The sequence below is a fragment of the Helianthus annuus genome, chromosome 2, assembly GCF_002127325.2.
Source record: "Helianthus annuus cultivar XRQ/B chromosome 2, HanXRQr2.0-SUNRISE, whole genome shotgun sequence".
Taxonomy (NCBI): Eukaryota; Viridiplantae; Streptophyta; class Magnoliopsida; order Asterales; family Asteraceae; genus Helianthus; species Helianthus annuus.
In genome coordinates, this window is record NC_035434.2 from 161,574,363 (window position 1) to 161,592,313 (window position 17,951).

Sequence of the window (17,951 nt, forward strand, 5' to 3'; positions counted from 1 at the left end):
CGTGCGTGGTTCAACGATTTTACGCCTGCTTTTCGTTTGGTGTTATTTTTTTTTCTTTTTTATTTATTTTATTTTTACGAACTTTTCCAATGTTGGGGTCGCTAACAGTGGTGTGGCATTGGTGCCATTTGGCACGGTTTACGAACGTTTTTAACCTATTAAGTTTTTTACTAATATTTTGTTTCGAGTTTACCTCTATATACATCCTTGAATTAAAAACCTATTTTTACGTGCATATTTTTATTTACGTGTCAGTATAAATATGATTTGCTCTATGTTTCAACGTAAACTTTTACTGGAAAACGAGTTAGATCAAATATAATACGTTTCATTAAAAAAACATTTTTACGTGCATATTTTTATGTACTATAAATTTGAATTGGTTTACGTTTCGATTTGGGAGTGAGTCAGGAAAAATATCATATGTATTCGTCCGTATTTTATGTATGTTTCGTAAATTTTGTTTTGAACCATGTGGAGTCAAATTGTAGTTTCTTTTCTATGTATAAGTTGGATCACAAATAATTCTATTTACTTTACGTTTTGATCAAATCGCAATTCTTATATAGGTTATATCGAGTTCAATCAAATACGTCAAAACGCGTGTTTTCGTATGATTAACGTATCACACAACGTTTGGACTAACCCATTCGATGTTTGTGATGTTCTCGTGCCGCAACGCGCCAACGCACGCGGGTCTTATTACTAGTTTTTATTAAAAGTAAAATGAGAACTTTTTATTATTTTTAGCCTTTATTGACCACCGGAGATAAATTATTTTTTCAGACCAAAAGTTTCTTAATCCAAATAAAAATGGTCTAATAACTTGTACATTATATATTTGAATTTATACATTATCTTATCATCTTTGTTGTTTTAGCATTTGAGTTTGAGGGAAAAGATCAAATAGGAAGTTAATTTTCGCTAGGAAGGATAGGAAGCCATAGGATTATGATATGTGGCAAATTCTAAAATAAAGAGAAAGGGTATTTTAGTCAATCCAACTCCTTCTTCTTCCTCTTTCAAAACCCAGTAAATTCAAAAACCCACCATTTTCAAAACCCACCATCTTCAACTATTTCTTCACTTTCTATCTCAATAATCACTACATTATAGTGCGATTTTCATCACCAATCAATGATTCAGAACCCGATCAACGTGTTCTTCAGTTTTTTTTAAAGAAAACCCAGTTTAATTTCATAAAAAAATCTCGTTTTTTCCGGTGATTTTGAGATAATCACTCGATTCGTTTGATTTGAGCGTTGATAAGTGTTTCTATCATTCAAATTTCGTCAATTGATGAAGAAATCGGCTTCAATCTATGTAAGAAATTCTTTAATTTCATTTTCACGATCTGGGTTTTTGATTTAGTCATTGCGTTTTACGATCTTTGCGAGGGTCCGGGGGCGGCAGCCCCCGGTAGCGGGGTCCCAGGGGCGGCAGCCACTGGCTCGGAATTTTTTTTTTTCGATTAAATTGCTGTACTAAAAACGCATCAGAAAAATTAATTTTCCAGAAATTGGCTCATTTCGAAGACAGTAATTCGTAGACAATTCAGACAGTTCACAGTGACAGACAGTTTTATGTGTCCATTGCGTTTTAAAAATGAGTCATTTTTAAGTGTTTTCTGACCATTGCGTTTTACATATAAGACATTTATTTGTGTTTTTGGTGCATTGCGTTTTAGGTAAAACACTTTTTTATGTGTTTTCAGTCCATTGCGTTTTAGAAAACAGACATTTTAAGTGTATTCTGGCCATTGCGTTTTACAAATAAGTCATTTCTTTGTGTTTTTGGTGCATTGCGTTTTAGGTAAAACACATTTTTATGTGTTTTCTGGCTATTGCGTTTTACAAATAAGACATTTCTATGTGTTTTCTGGCCATTGCGTTTTACAAATAAGTCATTTCTTTGTGTTTTTGGTGCATTGCGTTTTAGAAAAATGTCATTTTTTAGGTTTTTTTTTCATTGCGTTTTACGAAACTGGTGGTTTTTCTATTGCGTTTTACGCAACTGGGTTTTAATTTTTTTTTTTAAAATATAGCAATAGTATACTCGTTTTAAAGATAAAAAAACGCTCGCTTTTTTGGTGCAATTTTTATAAAAAAAATAATGTCGTATGAAAGAGTTATTAACGTTTAAAAAATGGGGGGGAATTGGAGGAGAGAGAAACTATTTGCTTGGATTAACTAGAATGCCCTTGAACAAACTCACGCGCCTCTTTTCTTCCTTTCAATTTCCCTGATTTAATCTTAGCCATTGATTAACTTAATGGATGGTCAAGATCACTTGTTATCCTTCCTAGCCAAATAAACTTCCTATTGTATCTCCACCCTTGAGTTTGATTGGTCAAAATAGGGAGAGTAAATTGCTAAAATAGTCCCTAACGTTTGTTCACATTTGCTAGATCCATCCAAAAAAAAGATTTTTTCTCATATGAACCACTGAGGTTTCAAAAAAGTTGCTAAATCCATCCAAACTTCAAGGACGATTTTAGCAATTTAATAAAACAAACTTTTTTTTGGATGGATTTAGCAAATATAAACAAACGTGAGGGACGATTTTAGCAATTTACTCTATTTTTTTTATTTTCATCTTTTTATTATATCTCTTAATTAACATAAAATCTATTTATTTTCATCTTTTTATTAAATTTCTTATTTAACATAAAATCTACTAGTTTTTTTTTTTTTTGAACGGCGAAGTTCTACAACAGGCGATAGATTCGCACCTGCTTTTGCAAGCCCTCCACCCCACTCTGGCCAAGACTATGTTGTCTTAACCGGGCTCACACTTGGCATCAGAGTTTGGTTTGGCACTCCCCGACAAAATTTCCAGCCTACTTCCATATGCGAGTAGTTGCATCCTCCACAAGAGCCGAAAACTCTCTGGAGTAAATGCACTATAATAGAAAACTCGGGTGTACTCCGTGGGTTTCGAACCTTTGACCAGGCCTTCACCCAGTATTTTTTTGTTCATTTATAAAATAAAATACACATTCTTGCTAAACAGGTAACAAATTAAACCGTTGAAAACATTTTGTCGTATAATTAACTTTATTAAAGGATTACTAATGAGTAAAATGTTTACATTTTAAAAGACTTGGTTAGATGATTATAAATATAAAACCGTATTCATAATTGTAAAATATAAATGATTAATCTTTATTATGAAGTGGGTGAAGGCCTGGTCACAGGTTCGAAACCCACAGAGCACACCCCAGTTTTCTATTACAGTGCATTTACTCCAGAGAGTTTTCGGCTCTTGTGGAGGGTGCAACTACTCGCATATGGCAGTAGGCTGGAAATTTTGTCGGGGAGCGCCAAGCCAAACTCTGATGCCAAGCGTGAGCCCGGTTAAGACGACATAGTCTTGGCCAGAGTGGGGTGGAGGGCCTGCAAAAGCAGGTGCGAATCTATCGCTTGTTGTAGAAATTCGTCGTTCAAAGAAAAAAAACTAGTAGATTTTATGTTAAATAAGAAATTTATTAAAAAGATGAAAATAAATAGATTTTATGTTAATTAAGAGATATAATTAAAAGATGAAAATAAAAAAATAGAGTAAATTGCTAAAATCGTCCCTGACGTTTGTTCACATTTGTTAAATCCATCCAAAAAAAGTTTGTTTTATTAAATTGCTAAAATCGTCCCTCAAGTTTGGATGGATTTAGCAACTTTTTTGAAACCTCAGTGGTTCATATGAGAAAAAATCTTTTTTTGGATGGATCTAGCAAATGTGAACAAACGTTAGGGACTATTTTAGCAATTTACTCAAATAGGGATGTCTAAGTAAGTTTTTTTTTTTCAATTAGTTCATTTAAATATTTATATTTATAATTTTATTTTATATAATAACAAAGGATGAAAGGTCTTATGAACAGTATAATAAGTGGCCAAGCTTTGGGTCTTTTCTACCGAATTGTCATTGCTTCCTCTTTCGTTCAGAAGACCAGAGGTTCAGTTAAGAGAGAGAGAGAGAGAGACGAAACAGATGGAGAATCGAAGAGAGGGCGTGAACGAACGGGGATCCAACCATCGCCTACAGTTAGTTTTGGTGGCCATCTCTGTCTTATGTCTCCTCTGTTCCAGTGGGCACGGGTGTGATTGATACAAGAGGTTCATGGACTCAAACCAAAGCAGTCCATCATGGTGGCGACGTTAAAATATGACATAGGAGAGAATCAGGCCGACCATTTTACAGCAACGACTAGCAGCACCTCTGAACGACGACGGCTAGGGTTACCGGGATGTCCAGAGAGGCGGAGGTTACGACGACGGCTAGGGTTATCGGGATGTCCAGAGAGGCGGAGGTGTTCCGCAGTTAAGGCTAAATTGTGTAAACTAGGGAAAGAAACCCTGAAATACAAATAAAATTGAGCCTAGGCAGGCGCGGTGGGTGAAGAAGAAGCATGGTGGCGGAAGCTAACGGAGCAGAGCAGAACCCTACTTGTACGGATTCCGAATACGTCGAGTCCTTGCTTGAGTTTATCATTCCTTAATTTTACGTTTACAAGTAGTACTTCAACTCCTTTCGGGTTTCATTATCTCTACTTAGTTTTCATTTATGGTATGTTTAGCTTATGGACATGTTCCGAAATGTTTGTTACAGTTCAAATTGGCATACTTTCGCAGTTTGTCAAGTTTAGTCCCTATAAGCGAATTAACTTGTTTTTGCCATACCGAAGCCTTCAAAACTTATTTCTAAGTTATGTAAAGGTTATTTAAGGTATGTTAAGAATATGTTGATGTTCCGGAGTATTTGTCGCATTAAACTGAGTACGTTTTCGCACCAGTTTGCGTATAATTCTCCAGAAAGCGATGAAGAGTTTGAAATTGAACAAAAGTCTAAACATGAAAAATGTAAAACATAACCAAACAAACATTGGGATAAAATAACATTGTTTTATTGATGATTGAATTGTTCACATTGAATACAGGCACATATGTTACATCGGTGTGCTAAAATAAACTTTTTGGTCATTCAGGGATTAAAAGCGTCAAAAAGTGCATAAGTATGCATTTTCGCACATAACTTTCGTTCTGAATACTTCCAGAAATCCAAAAATTTATGTAATCATTAAAATATTATGTTTTAGTTGTTGGACCATGTTATGACCCTAAACAGTCAGTCAAGAGCGTTCATCTTCACATACAAAGGCGGAATCAACGTAAATGAAGTTACACAGCTTTTGCTTTTCAATTCCTTTCCTTTTATTGCTTTCTGATATTGATTTGGCAGAGTTTCGCACCTAAAGCTCTCACACAGTTTCGCTCCAACGTTGTAGGTCCCGGTTTCGGGATCAAACCCGTGATTTTCATGATAATGTTCATAGATGGAAGAAGATAAGAGAGGATAAACATAACAAACTTTGTATTAATCCGGTAGTAAACATTACAAGTCGGCCCGATTACATGGAATCCGAACTAATACCAAAGAAGTATACATCCGGGGAGAAACCAAGTGGTGATTTCTCCCGGTGAGGTCTCAAACCTCCTATCACTCTCTTGCACACACTTGTGCTCTCACTCTTGTGTTGCAAATGACATGGTGTTGGTATTTATACCAAACACAGGTTGCACGGTCGAAGGATTAAACTGACTGGTCGATAGATCATCTGTCGACCATCCAGCTTTCGAAAGATACACACATACCTCGAAGGATGCCATATCCTTCGAGGTCCATCTTCAACCTTCGATGGATATCTTTCGAGCTCATCGAAGGATACACAATCCTTCGATGCCTTATCCTTCGACACCAACATATACAACCATAATTTGTCTAGCAAACACACACGGTCAACCGAATAACCCTCTCGTTTGACCACTTCAAACGAGCGGGTCTATACACGTTCGATAGACCGTTTCACTAACTATTACAAATTCAGCGTAAAATAATAACTAATCTATTCGACAAGCATCGGACACAAAATCTGCATCAACAAATTCCCCCTTGTCCGTTGCTGTCGAATGCTGAAAATGCAACTGCAATCAATCTTCAGTCAAGTATTCATCTTCTCTGTGTTGACAAATTCCCCCTTGACCGATGATCCAGGTAAGTAGTATCTTGATGCTCATTGTATAATATTTCCCCCTCAGAGTACGCGCATCCGAGTTGAGTGTTGTGCAATTTCCTCAAAGGACTCAATTGACCGATCTTCCGCTGATCTTCCAATACTCCAACCGGCATTTGATAAGGGTTCCATTCTTTAACAACTGCATCAAGTCTTGATCTTCAAGCGTCTGTACAAAACATTCCACGAAGAACCGTTCGTATCACCTGAAAATCACAACCTCTACCACCTGTGATTGCGTTTAGAAATTTACCGAAGAAATTCAACATTTGAAAATTTTTATCCCCCCATTTCTTTGGTAAGATCTCTAAACCTTAACAGATTCTTTCCACTTCAAAGAAACTGTCGTCAAATGTTCACCAATTCCCTCCACTGAGCGGAACTGTCATCAATCTTCATTGAATGTTCTCGGTTCCGAAAATTCACGAACATGACTTTCTTCTTTGCATAAACTAGTTGAATAAGAACGTCCCCTGGTACCCCGTAGGATCTGACTTGTATCCCCCCAAAGACCAAAGACTTTGTGAACTCGTTAGGACCGGTATAGACGTTCCAGGTTCATACGTTCGTCTTCAAATGCGAGAATATGACAATAAACAAAATCCTTTCGAACATTTCCGAATAACCGGTAACAATCATAAATACTGATGCGCGGAAGCGAACATATCGTGTTGTTTTTGGCCCATAATAGTCGCGTTACCATTTTTGTCATTGCATCGGTAACCGTGACTACCCCACATTTTTCAACAATCAAATTTTCATCATCTCTTGTTTTCATCGTACCGCATTATCCCGCGCGCTCCCAAAACCCATACGAATTTTGACCTTGATATTAGGAGCGCGATTTAACCAAACTTCACGAACACCCGATCCCACTTCATGTCTCATCTAAAAATTTGGTCCATGATCCCAATGCCAAACATTGAATTATTGATTTAAAATTCAAGGTTGAATTCATAATCAATAATATTTATTTCCCTTCGAAAATAAATAGATCATATATCATGATCCATATAAGACATCATGGCCCATCTTATATGGCCATATCCATACGAATCAGCCCAAATAAAATTGTCCACATCTATTCACGGCCCACTATGCAAACTGATTAAATAATGGGCCCCAAATGAAAAACCTAGACAACTATAAACAATCATATCTTGTCAACTACAACCTAGTACAGCCGTCAACCTTTCTCAATCTCCTTTCTCTCTCTTCGAAACACAGTACCAAACCCCAAGACAAAATTTCAGCCCTTTTGACATTTCTTACTCCCCCCGTTTCCACCTCAAACAAACAAAACCCCAAAGATTCCTGCTTCAACTCTTGAAGCCGATCCAGACCAAGACATTTTGACCGATTGTGTATCCTTCGATGTATCTTTCGGTGAAGCAACAACGGCGGCCAGATCTGGATCCTTCGAAACAGTTGTATCTTTCGAAGTTTGAAGAGGTGGGATAAGTAGATGTTGATCATTCGAGGCTGTGAGATGAGATGTCCCTTCGAGCAGATTGAAGATCCTTCGAAGAACAGAATGATCCTTCGAAGAGCAGAAACAACTCTTTGATCTTTCGAAATTGTTGGTTGGTAAAGCTGATCTTTCGAAACAAAAGGTGACCTTTCGTATTCTTTGTTGATGACCCTTCGAAGCCAAAGCAATGAACAGGGCTGATCTTTCAAGAATAACAGTTTGGTTGACCCTTCGAAGCTGTTGTTGACTGATCCTTCGAAATTTTTTTGATGAAAATGACCTTTCGAAGTTGTGAAGTTGACTTTTCTTGCACATGTCAGATCTGGATCTGACACACATCAGCTGCTATCATATCAGAACTGATCTTTAAAAAAAAATTTGACCCTTCGAAACAAAGAATGATCCTTCGAATCATGGAAGGATGACCCTTCGACTAAAGGACTGATCTTTCGAAGACCATCTGACCTTTCGAAATTCTTCACATCTTTCAAAACATGAAGATGTGAAGAACATCAAGAACATAGCAACCTGGGTAATCTGCAGATTCGATGAAAACGCTCGTACATGATTTTTGATGAAGAAAATTTGAATATTTAGGAGAAAAACATAAAACCCAACACTCGTTTTATCACAGATCTGAATATTCGGGTCCAGATCTGAGTTTTTCTCATTTTCACCATTTTTACATCTTGAACAAAAACCCACAAAAATCACAGATCTAGAGCACATGTGACTTAGTAAACGGTTAGTTTTACTAAATCGGGCACCATGGCTCTGATACCAATTGTAGGTCCGTGTTTCGGGATCCAATCCGTGATTTTCATGTTTATGTTCATAGATGGAAGAGATAAAAGAGGATAAACATAACAAACTTTGTATTAATCCGGTAGTAAACATTACAAGTCGGCCCAATTACATAGAAACCGAACTAATACCAAAGAAGTATACATCCAGGGAGAAATCAAGTGGTGATTTCTCCCGGTGAGGACTCAAACCTCCTATCACTCTCTAGCACACACTTGTGCTCTCACTCTTATGTTGCAAATGACAAGGTGTTGGTATTTATACCAAACACAGGTTGCACGGTCGAAGGATTAAACTGACTGGTCGATAGATCATCTGTCGACCATCCAGCTTTCGAAAGAAACACACATACCTCGAAGGATGCCATATCCTTCGAGGTCCATCTTCAACCTTCGATGGATATCTTTCGAGCTCATCGAAGGATACACAATCCTTCGATGCCTTATCCTTCGACACCAACATTAAACAACCATAAACTGTCTAGCAAACACACACGGTCAACCGAATAACCCTCTCGTTTGACCACTTCAAACGAGCGGGTCTATACACGTTCGATAGACCATTTCACTAACTATTACAAATTCAGCGTAAAATAATAACTAATCTATTCGACAAGCATCGGACACAAAATCTGCATCAACAAACGTATATCAACCACCCTAATAGTTTCGCTTCTGTGACCTATTTATAGGCACTGATGTTTCGCTTGTATGTCATGTCAAGCGGAACCAATTAAACATATGTACAAGTAAGCGAAACTATCAACATAGAACATGTTTTTGACTTTCTAGCTCCTAATTTAATCAATCTTGACCTAAGACTTGATGTAGACGAAGTCAACAGACATTCCATGCATCAACAGACTCCCCCTTGGATGTTGACGAAGTCTTCAGCTCCAAGTCTTCAGTCTTGGTCTTTTCTCCAACTCTATCTTTTTATCATCATCACTCTATCTTCACAGGTTTAGGATCTCATCCTAGCTCTATCATCAATCTTCCCTTTGATTGTTGATCCAGACTCCCCCTTTCACAGACTCCCCCTCTCTGTATGCTAGGATCTGGTTCAATCTTTAACAGTTCATTTCCGTGGGATGATAAAGTCTGCAACCTGTTACTCAACCAATAACTTTACAATTTTGTCTATTTACAATAACCAACAAAACTATCAGTTTAAGAATCCACTTAAATACTCAGGTCTAAGTTAATGACCCTGATTACTCAATTAATCTGCCAAGTTCAACTTAATGACCTTGGTTGATCTATTTGACAATCAAACCGATTTTGTTCAAAACATTTTCCAATTTTTCTTAAACATCACAAGTATCAACTTAATGAACTTGCATTAACTTTCAAACAATCAAGTTTATTCAGATAAGCTCTCCTCATCGTCCAGCTCAGACTCTTCTGCATCTGCTTCAATCTTGAGAATCTGACAGTCCACTCTCCACTTTGATTTGTGAAAAATAAAGCAGAAATAAAATCTTTTTGGATTTTCTGTATGATATCTAAACTAGAAAATGAAATACTGAAATGTAAATGCAATATGTAACGAAATATAAACTATATACAAACATATTTTTGGCTGAGCGTGTCAGGGAATCATATAAGTTTATCAGACAAGTCACAAGTACCGTTAAGCTTAATTACATTGTCAGAATTAAACAATTCACCTCGATTGTCGATATACTTGTCCTCTTAAATTCTCAACACAATTTTCAATCTATTCAGGATACGATTTAGGTAATTTTATGCACTTAAACACATTTTTGTGTCCCACCTCTTGAATATACTCCCGTATCCAAATCCCAATATTCTGTCTAACATGTGACTACACTACAATGATATCTGTGCATAAATTAGGTATGCGAGGGCCGAGGGATCTCAGGTCGATACTTCCGTATGCGCAGAGAGATATCAGCTTTGACTTTTGAGTATGTCCCCTTTAGAGGATCTTTTAGCTACAACAGCAGAGACTATCAATTTTATTGTTTCATCAGCATGCTGGGGGTTATGTTATGTTTCAAGCATTTGGTGAAAGCATTATCCAAGGACTAGGTCAGAACTTCCGTTCAGCAGAAGTCCCGGAATAATACCCCAGATATCACTGAGCATAAGAACGTAGTATATCAGAATACGAGACTTTTCAAACGAGATTTCAGGGGTTACCTATATATCCAAGTAGTGTTCCCCACAAAATATGCAAGTTTGAATATTTTAGGTTTATATCCCAAATATATCTACTAAATGTGCGAAAATCTATCGACACATCATCAGTGAGACTTTTTAACGCTTTAATTCTTTCTAATTCTTTAGCGTACCGTAACTGTCAAACCGATGTACTATCATTTTCCCTTTATACACAAGCTCTTTTTCATTTTTAACATGTTTTTGTATTATTGCATTTTTTACTGGTTTTGTATTTTCTGAAAATATAACTGCGTACAACTACTATACTCCCCCTAAATACCAAAACAAGTAAAAAAGCGACAGACCATTGCAGATTGTTTCTCGTCTTCATCCACAACAGTACCTTCATCAATGCCAAGAATGCCATCCATCACTGGAAAACGCTTCATACCATTTAGTTTTAAAAGAAATTTAAACCGTGATCTGTCAAAAGCTTTGGTATGCAAATCAGCTTTCTGATTGTCAGTGTGGATTTTCTCTATTCGAATCAACTTCTTCTCGAAGCAATCTCGAATAAAGTGATGTCGAATTTCTATATGTTTAGTTTTAGCGTGATGTACTGGTTTTTTAGTTATATTAATTGCAGCCTCATTATCAACAAAAAGAGTCGCGCATCTGTTGCTGTATCCACAGGATCTGAGAGCAGCAACTGCTAGCAGAAACATACTCCGCTTCACATGTAGATAACGCCACAGACGTTTGTTTCTTATACTGCCAAGTAACCAATCTAGGACCAAAGAACTGGCATCCTACAGTTGTTGATTTGGAATTAAGCTTGCAGCATCCGAAATCCGAATCGGAATATCCTTCGAGCGTGAAATCGCCTGTTCTAGGATACCATAACCCCAATGAAGGAGTACCCTTAAGGTAACGTAATATCCTCTTGACAATGATCATATGCGATGCTCTTGGATTAGATTGAAATCTTGCTGCGAGGCACGTCGGATACATGATATCGGGTCTCGAAGCAGTCAAGTACATCAACGAACCTATCATGGAACGATATAACGTCTCTTCAACCCTATCTCCGGTGAGATCTGGATGTATCCCATGATTCGTTGCAAGTGGGGTTGCAGCTGGAGTAGAACTTGACATCCCAAATTTCTCTAGAATATCATTACGTACTTCATCTGGTGAATGAAAATTCCTTCAAGTAGTTGTTCAACTTGAAGACCCAAAAAGAATTTCATCTCCCCCATCGATGACATTTCGAATTTTTGCTTCATGACTGACTCGAAATCTTTACACAATTTCTCATTTGTCCACCCAAATATGATATCATCAACGTAAATCTGTACTATCAGAAGATGACCGTCGACCTCTTTAGTGAAGAGAGTGGCATCCACTTTTCCACGTATGAACTTATTGGCTAGTAGGTGTTGAGACAAAGTCTCGTACCAAGCTCTCGGGGCTTGATGAAAACCATACAGCGCTTTGTCCAATAAGTAGACCTTGTTTTTGTGGATTGGATCGGTAAAGCCCGGCGGTTGACCGACATATACCTCCTCTTTGACCTTCCCGTAGAGAAACGCCGATTTCACATCTAACTGATATACTTTGAAATTCTTCCATGATGCAAACGCTAAGAAGATTCTGATCACCTTAAGTCGAGCTACAGGAGCATACACCTCAGTGAAATCTATCCCCTCCTATTGACTGAAACCCTGAACTACAAGTCGAGCCTTGTTTCTAACCACAACTCCATGATCATCCCTCTTGCATTTAAATACCCATTTTGTATTGATTTTTCGATGACCTTCCGGAAAATCTACCAACTTCCACACTCCTAACTTCTCAAACTGACCTAACTCTTCCTGCATCGCATTGACCCAAGAATCTTCAGTAAGCGCCTCTTTATACGTTCGCGGTTCAATATGCGAAATATAACAACTTAATGAAAAATCAGTTTGTAAAGGTGCTACTGTATAATAAAAACAAGTAAGCCCTTGGTCAATTTGACGTCTTGTGCGAACGCCTGCTTGTAGATCTCCAATGATCAACTCCTCTGGATGGTATGAAAGAGTTCACGGCATCACTTCGCTTGGAACATCTACATTGCCCTCCAGATTAGTAACATTCTGTTCTACATCATGTACATCAACTTGGTTTGTTTGACTTGAAAGCTGGATCTACTCCCCCTCAGAATCTGAATCTCCGTGATCAAATACTGGCATGTTATCAGCGAGTTGAGTATCATTCTCTCCCGACTGATTTTCCTGAGCAACTCCATCCTATTGGACATCATTCTGTTCACCAGCATTGCTTGGACCAGCTTCATTATCATTTGAAGTTTCCCGTGGTCGCCATGAATTCTTAGCTGGGAACTTTTGCTGTGACTCGTATTCACGCAGAATATCCAACTCATCAAAGAAATCTTCCTCATCCTCTGATTCTTCTCTCATGTCAAACGAATCCCAAATTTTTTGGTAATGATAATGCCATGAATCTCCAGGGACTTTGTGGCGGCATGGTGTAACCTTGACATTCAACATTTGCTGCTTTAATAATCCGCTTCTCACTTGGAACGAAGACACGTCGTGTAGGACTTGAGTAACCCACAAAGATACTCTCTATGCTCTTCGGACCAAACTTTCCATAAGGCTCTAGAACTGTACAGGGTGACCCGAACGGTTCAAGATACTTCAGATTTGGTTTGCGATTATTGATTAGCTGAAAACACGTTTTGTTGAACTTTTTGACAGTAAGAACCCTGTTAAGCGTATAGCATGCAGCAGAAACAGATTCAGCCCAGAAATTTATTGGTAATTTTGAATCTGTGAGCATCGTTCTGGCTGTCTCGATTAGCGTCAGATTTTTGCGTTCTGCAACTCCATTCTGTTGCGGAGTGTACGCAGCACTAAACTCATGCAAAATACCTCTTTCATCACAAAATTCTTCCATCTCACTGTTCTTGAATTTTGTACCATTATCACTTCGAATTCTTTGAATACTCCGTTGGTACAAATTCTCAATCCTTTTGAATAACGCCATTAAACTATCAAACGTTTCATCTTTCGACTTCAAGAAAGATACCCACGAAAATCTTTAATAATCATCAGTCACCACAAGACAATACTTATCTCCTGTAATACTCTTGACATTCACTGGACCAAACAAATTCATATGAAGTCTTTCAAGGGGTCTTGAGACTGAATTGAGTTGCTTTTTAGGGTGTGACCTTTTCTTTTGCTTGCCTTTGACCTAGCTAATGCACTCCCCTTCCAGATGAAAACCTTTTACGTGGACTCCAGTAACCAACTCATTGTGCACCAAGTGATTCTTTTTCTAAGATGTATATGCCCCATCTTCCGGTGCCACAATCTTGATTCTTTTTCTGTTGCTCTTGACACGAAACAATGAGCCTGACCCGTGGTTGTAGTAGCTACGCTCATGTCCAACACGTACAGATCATTTACTCTTGGTGCCCTCATGATGATCCATTCCTCAGGAATTACAAATCCAGGCTTTAAAATCAAACATTCTTTGTCGGTGAAATGTGTAGTGTACTTCCTATCACAAATCTGCGAGATGCTTAGTAGATTGTTCTCCATCTCTGCAATGTAGTTCACTCTCTCAAACGTAAGATCCTATTAGAAAGCGTTCCTTCACCGATAATACGACCTCCCTGATTACCCGCAAAACCAACATATCTTCCATTTATGTTCTCCACGTCGCAAAGTAATGCAGTTTTCCCGGTCATATGTTGAGATGCTCCACTGTCCATAATCCAACGTGAAACCAATCTCGAAAGATCCTGCACATATAACCATTATGATTTAAAACTTCAATAAGGATATCGATTCCTGCTTCGCGATCAAGGAAGCTCCGGCAATTCAAACTGCTCAGTCAAACATGGTGTCCACCCAAGCCTCCTCAGACTTAGGTGAAACATTTACAGTTTTAACCCTTGCAATCTGAATTTTAAAATTTTCGGCTTTCAAAGGTGGAAAATTTGCATCATAATCAACCGAAACTGAATCCTCCACCTTTTTCTTTTCAGGATTTGAAATTTTTGGTTCAATTTTTGGTTTCCACAACTGTTGAGTTAATGCAACCCGTTTGTAAAATGTGTCATTTTTAGTTACCAACTTCTTTACTGGTTCATTTTTCATTTTGAGATTGTTATTTTTCATAATCTTCTTCTCAAAAACCCTTTTCTCAACTACCATGGGTGCTTTACCCTTCACGTCAACCTTCTTCTGTTGAACCTTCACAGCTTAAGTCTTAGGCTTCAAATATGTACACTTTCGTGCAATGTGACCAACCTGATCACATCTAAAACAAGTTCGACTATCAACTACCCGACTCGTGCCTTCACACTGAGCCTGTGAAGCTCTCTTCTTAAAGAACTCTTCGTTAGATTTTGAAAAAATCACTTTCTCTTCATCAGCAAGTGAACTTGAACTGTTCACAAACACCTTTTTCTTTGCAAAGTTCTGGTTCTGAACATTCTATTTCGAATAAGGCTTACCCCCCTGATAACCACCCGACCATCTGTTTCGGTAATTGTTGTTAAAACGTGGTGGAACAGCAGATTGTTTGTAAACTTTATCTTTCTCAAAACACATTTTGTTCTTTATTTAACTCAGATTGTTCACTTCTGACAATTCGACCTCAATTAACTTGAAAACATTTGTTAATTTGTTCATGTTGACAATCTCGATTGGAAACTCTAAATCCGAAAACAACTTATCAGATCCCGACATCTTGTACATGACAAGAGTTGGTTCATCATTTAAGTTGTTCTTGGACCTTTGTTTCGAAATGTATCTTTCCAAGAAACACCCATCTTCCTCAGAAGTGTCACTATCCGATTTTAAAACCTTTTCAACAACACCTTTAACAATATCATTTTGGACACTCTCGTCGTTGGAAGACGTGAACGTAACATCAATGTTTTCTGGAAGTTTAACTTCACTTTGTTCACCGATTTCAACCAACCCTGATGTCTTTTTCGTGTAATTTGCCAAAACCAGCGGTGGAACTTTATGAAAAACCCACCCGAGTTCCATCAGAATAGACATCTTCGCCCGCTTTGTTTTTCCCGATAGGTTTGGGAACGATGTGCTGCAAAACAAAGCTTGTAGAGCTGTAACTGTTAAGCTTCAACTGGATTCGCTCATTTTCAATTTCAGCCTCTTAACATTTAAGTTTTAGTTTAGCGATTTCATCCAGTTGATGGTTGATTGATTCTTCTTTAGCTCTAAGCACTGCTTTTAGATGTTCGTTTTCTTTAAACGTTTTACCATTTCGATCATCATTATCTTTGATGGTGCTTTTGAGTTTTTCAAACTTTTCAGACATCTGACGGTTTTCAAGAATAAACTTTTCATTTTCAGTTTTAACCTTTTTATGTTCAATTTTATCAGTTTCCATTTGAGCAGTTAATTCTCTTATCCGTTCAGTTGAAGCTTTTACTGTTTTGTCACGACCAAGGATCTGATTCTCAACGCTTCTGACCTTTGCTGTCAGATTTTTAACTTTCTCATCGTTGAGATACGTGACAGTGCTACAAAATTTGCACTCTTTGTTGCAATTTTTGCAATCAACATTTCCTTCGAGCTTTTTACCTGACACATTCGTTGACGAATTTGGACTGACCTGGCCTTTTGACTCAGACATGGAGTTAGAGTCTACCTCAAGTGTTTTAGCAGCCAGCACTTTATCAGCCATTTTTCCCAAGTTTTCGGCGGTCAACTCTTGTGTTGTGTCGATGATTCCAGTATCAATTTTCTTTGCATGCTCTTCTTTCTCCTTTCTCTCTTTCTCTTCTTTCTCTTTCTCTTCTTCTTTCATTTTCTCGGTCGGAGTTCCCCACCATTTGTTCTGCCAGTACTCATCCTCTTCTTTGTACTCCTTGATGATGGCTTCGATATCAAGTGTTTTGTCATCAATCGCAATGTTACCATACGGATCAAGGTAGCATTCTCTGTCCGGATCCCATCTTTTCGCTCTTCTCGCTTCCAAATAGATACCAGAAAGTCTAGTAATTTTGTTTTCAGCAATCATCTTTCTGTACCTATACTTCTGCTCTTCTGTACGATTATCTTTCCAAGGAATAGGTTCATTTTTTGCCATGAACGCGTAACCAACCGTGTCTTCCTCCGGTAAAACCTCTTTGCTCCAATCATACCCCTCATCATCGTAGATCACCGCAAGAGCCTGATGTGTGTAAAATACAACATATAAATTACATCAATTAAGGCATAAAACTAACCCTTTTTAAGTACTAATGTTGGAAAAAGAATATTTTTGTCTTCTTTTGTATTTTCAGGATGAAATGAGCTCAAATTTACAAAAGAAGCAAAAAGACAACTAATTCTAGCATAAATACAAGAAAAGGAATAAAAGTAGACTGCCCGAACCCTCAACGGCATCCTCCAAAGCAAAGAAGAGAAAACAGAAGCCTGAACACGCCCCGTGCTCAGCCAGCACGGGGCCGTGCCCAAGAAGCAGCAGAAAAGACAAACTTGTAGAAGCTTCTATTGCCCACCACGGGGCCGTGTCCAGTGAGCACGGGGGCGTGGTGAAAGTACAGCAGGCGCATTAGTTGTAATTGCGAATTACAATTAATGAAGAGAGAGAGTGTCAGACGGGCACGGGGGCGTGTCCAGCGGACACGGGTCCGTGCCCAGCATTCTGTTCAGCCTATAAATAGGAGTGCTTGTTTTCATTCCATCTCATCCCTTGGCACACCACCTCCCTCACACTTCATCCACCACCCACCACCACCATAACACCATCATCCACCACCATCATCCATTGTCCATCATAGAGTGTGTGAGTCGTCTCGGGATCCAAGATTGATAGAAGAGTTCTTGACAATCAAGGCCATGTTTGCCTAAGTCTCTTACATCACTTGGTGAAGACAAGTGTTTAGTATAATACTTTTTATTTTTAATCTTTTGCACTTTTTATTTGGTTTTGTATTAATGACTTTAATAACTAGTTGCTTATGTTGAAGGTGATCTTTCCTTATCGGTTGTCCGTGGTTTCTTGGCATTATTTTACTGTCTATATAAAATAAAAGATTTTCACCATTCATATCTCCACGGTCTATATGGAGGTATGTTGGCTACCTGGTCGGGGGTTAAGTGAACGGTTTGGTAAGGGTCTTGCCCTTGTTCAGCGTTTAGAGGTCCTGCAAGGGACCTGGGTCAAATTTAGTAGGATCTCCTTCAATGCCCATAGGTATTGGATGGCGGGGATCCAAACTCTTTGACCCCCTCATAAGTTAACTACTATTAATACTATAACCCGGCTATTTAGGACTGTATCCCTGCTGACTCAGACTACTTAGCCGAGGGTAACGTCACCTCCAAAAGCGGGGCCTACCATAATTTGCATTAATAACTTAATTCATTATCTTCCAATAATCCAACCCTTTAGGATTGTATCCTTGCTGACTCAAACTACTGGG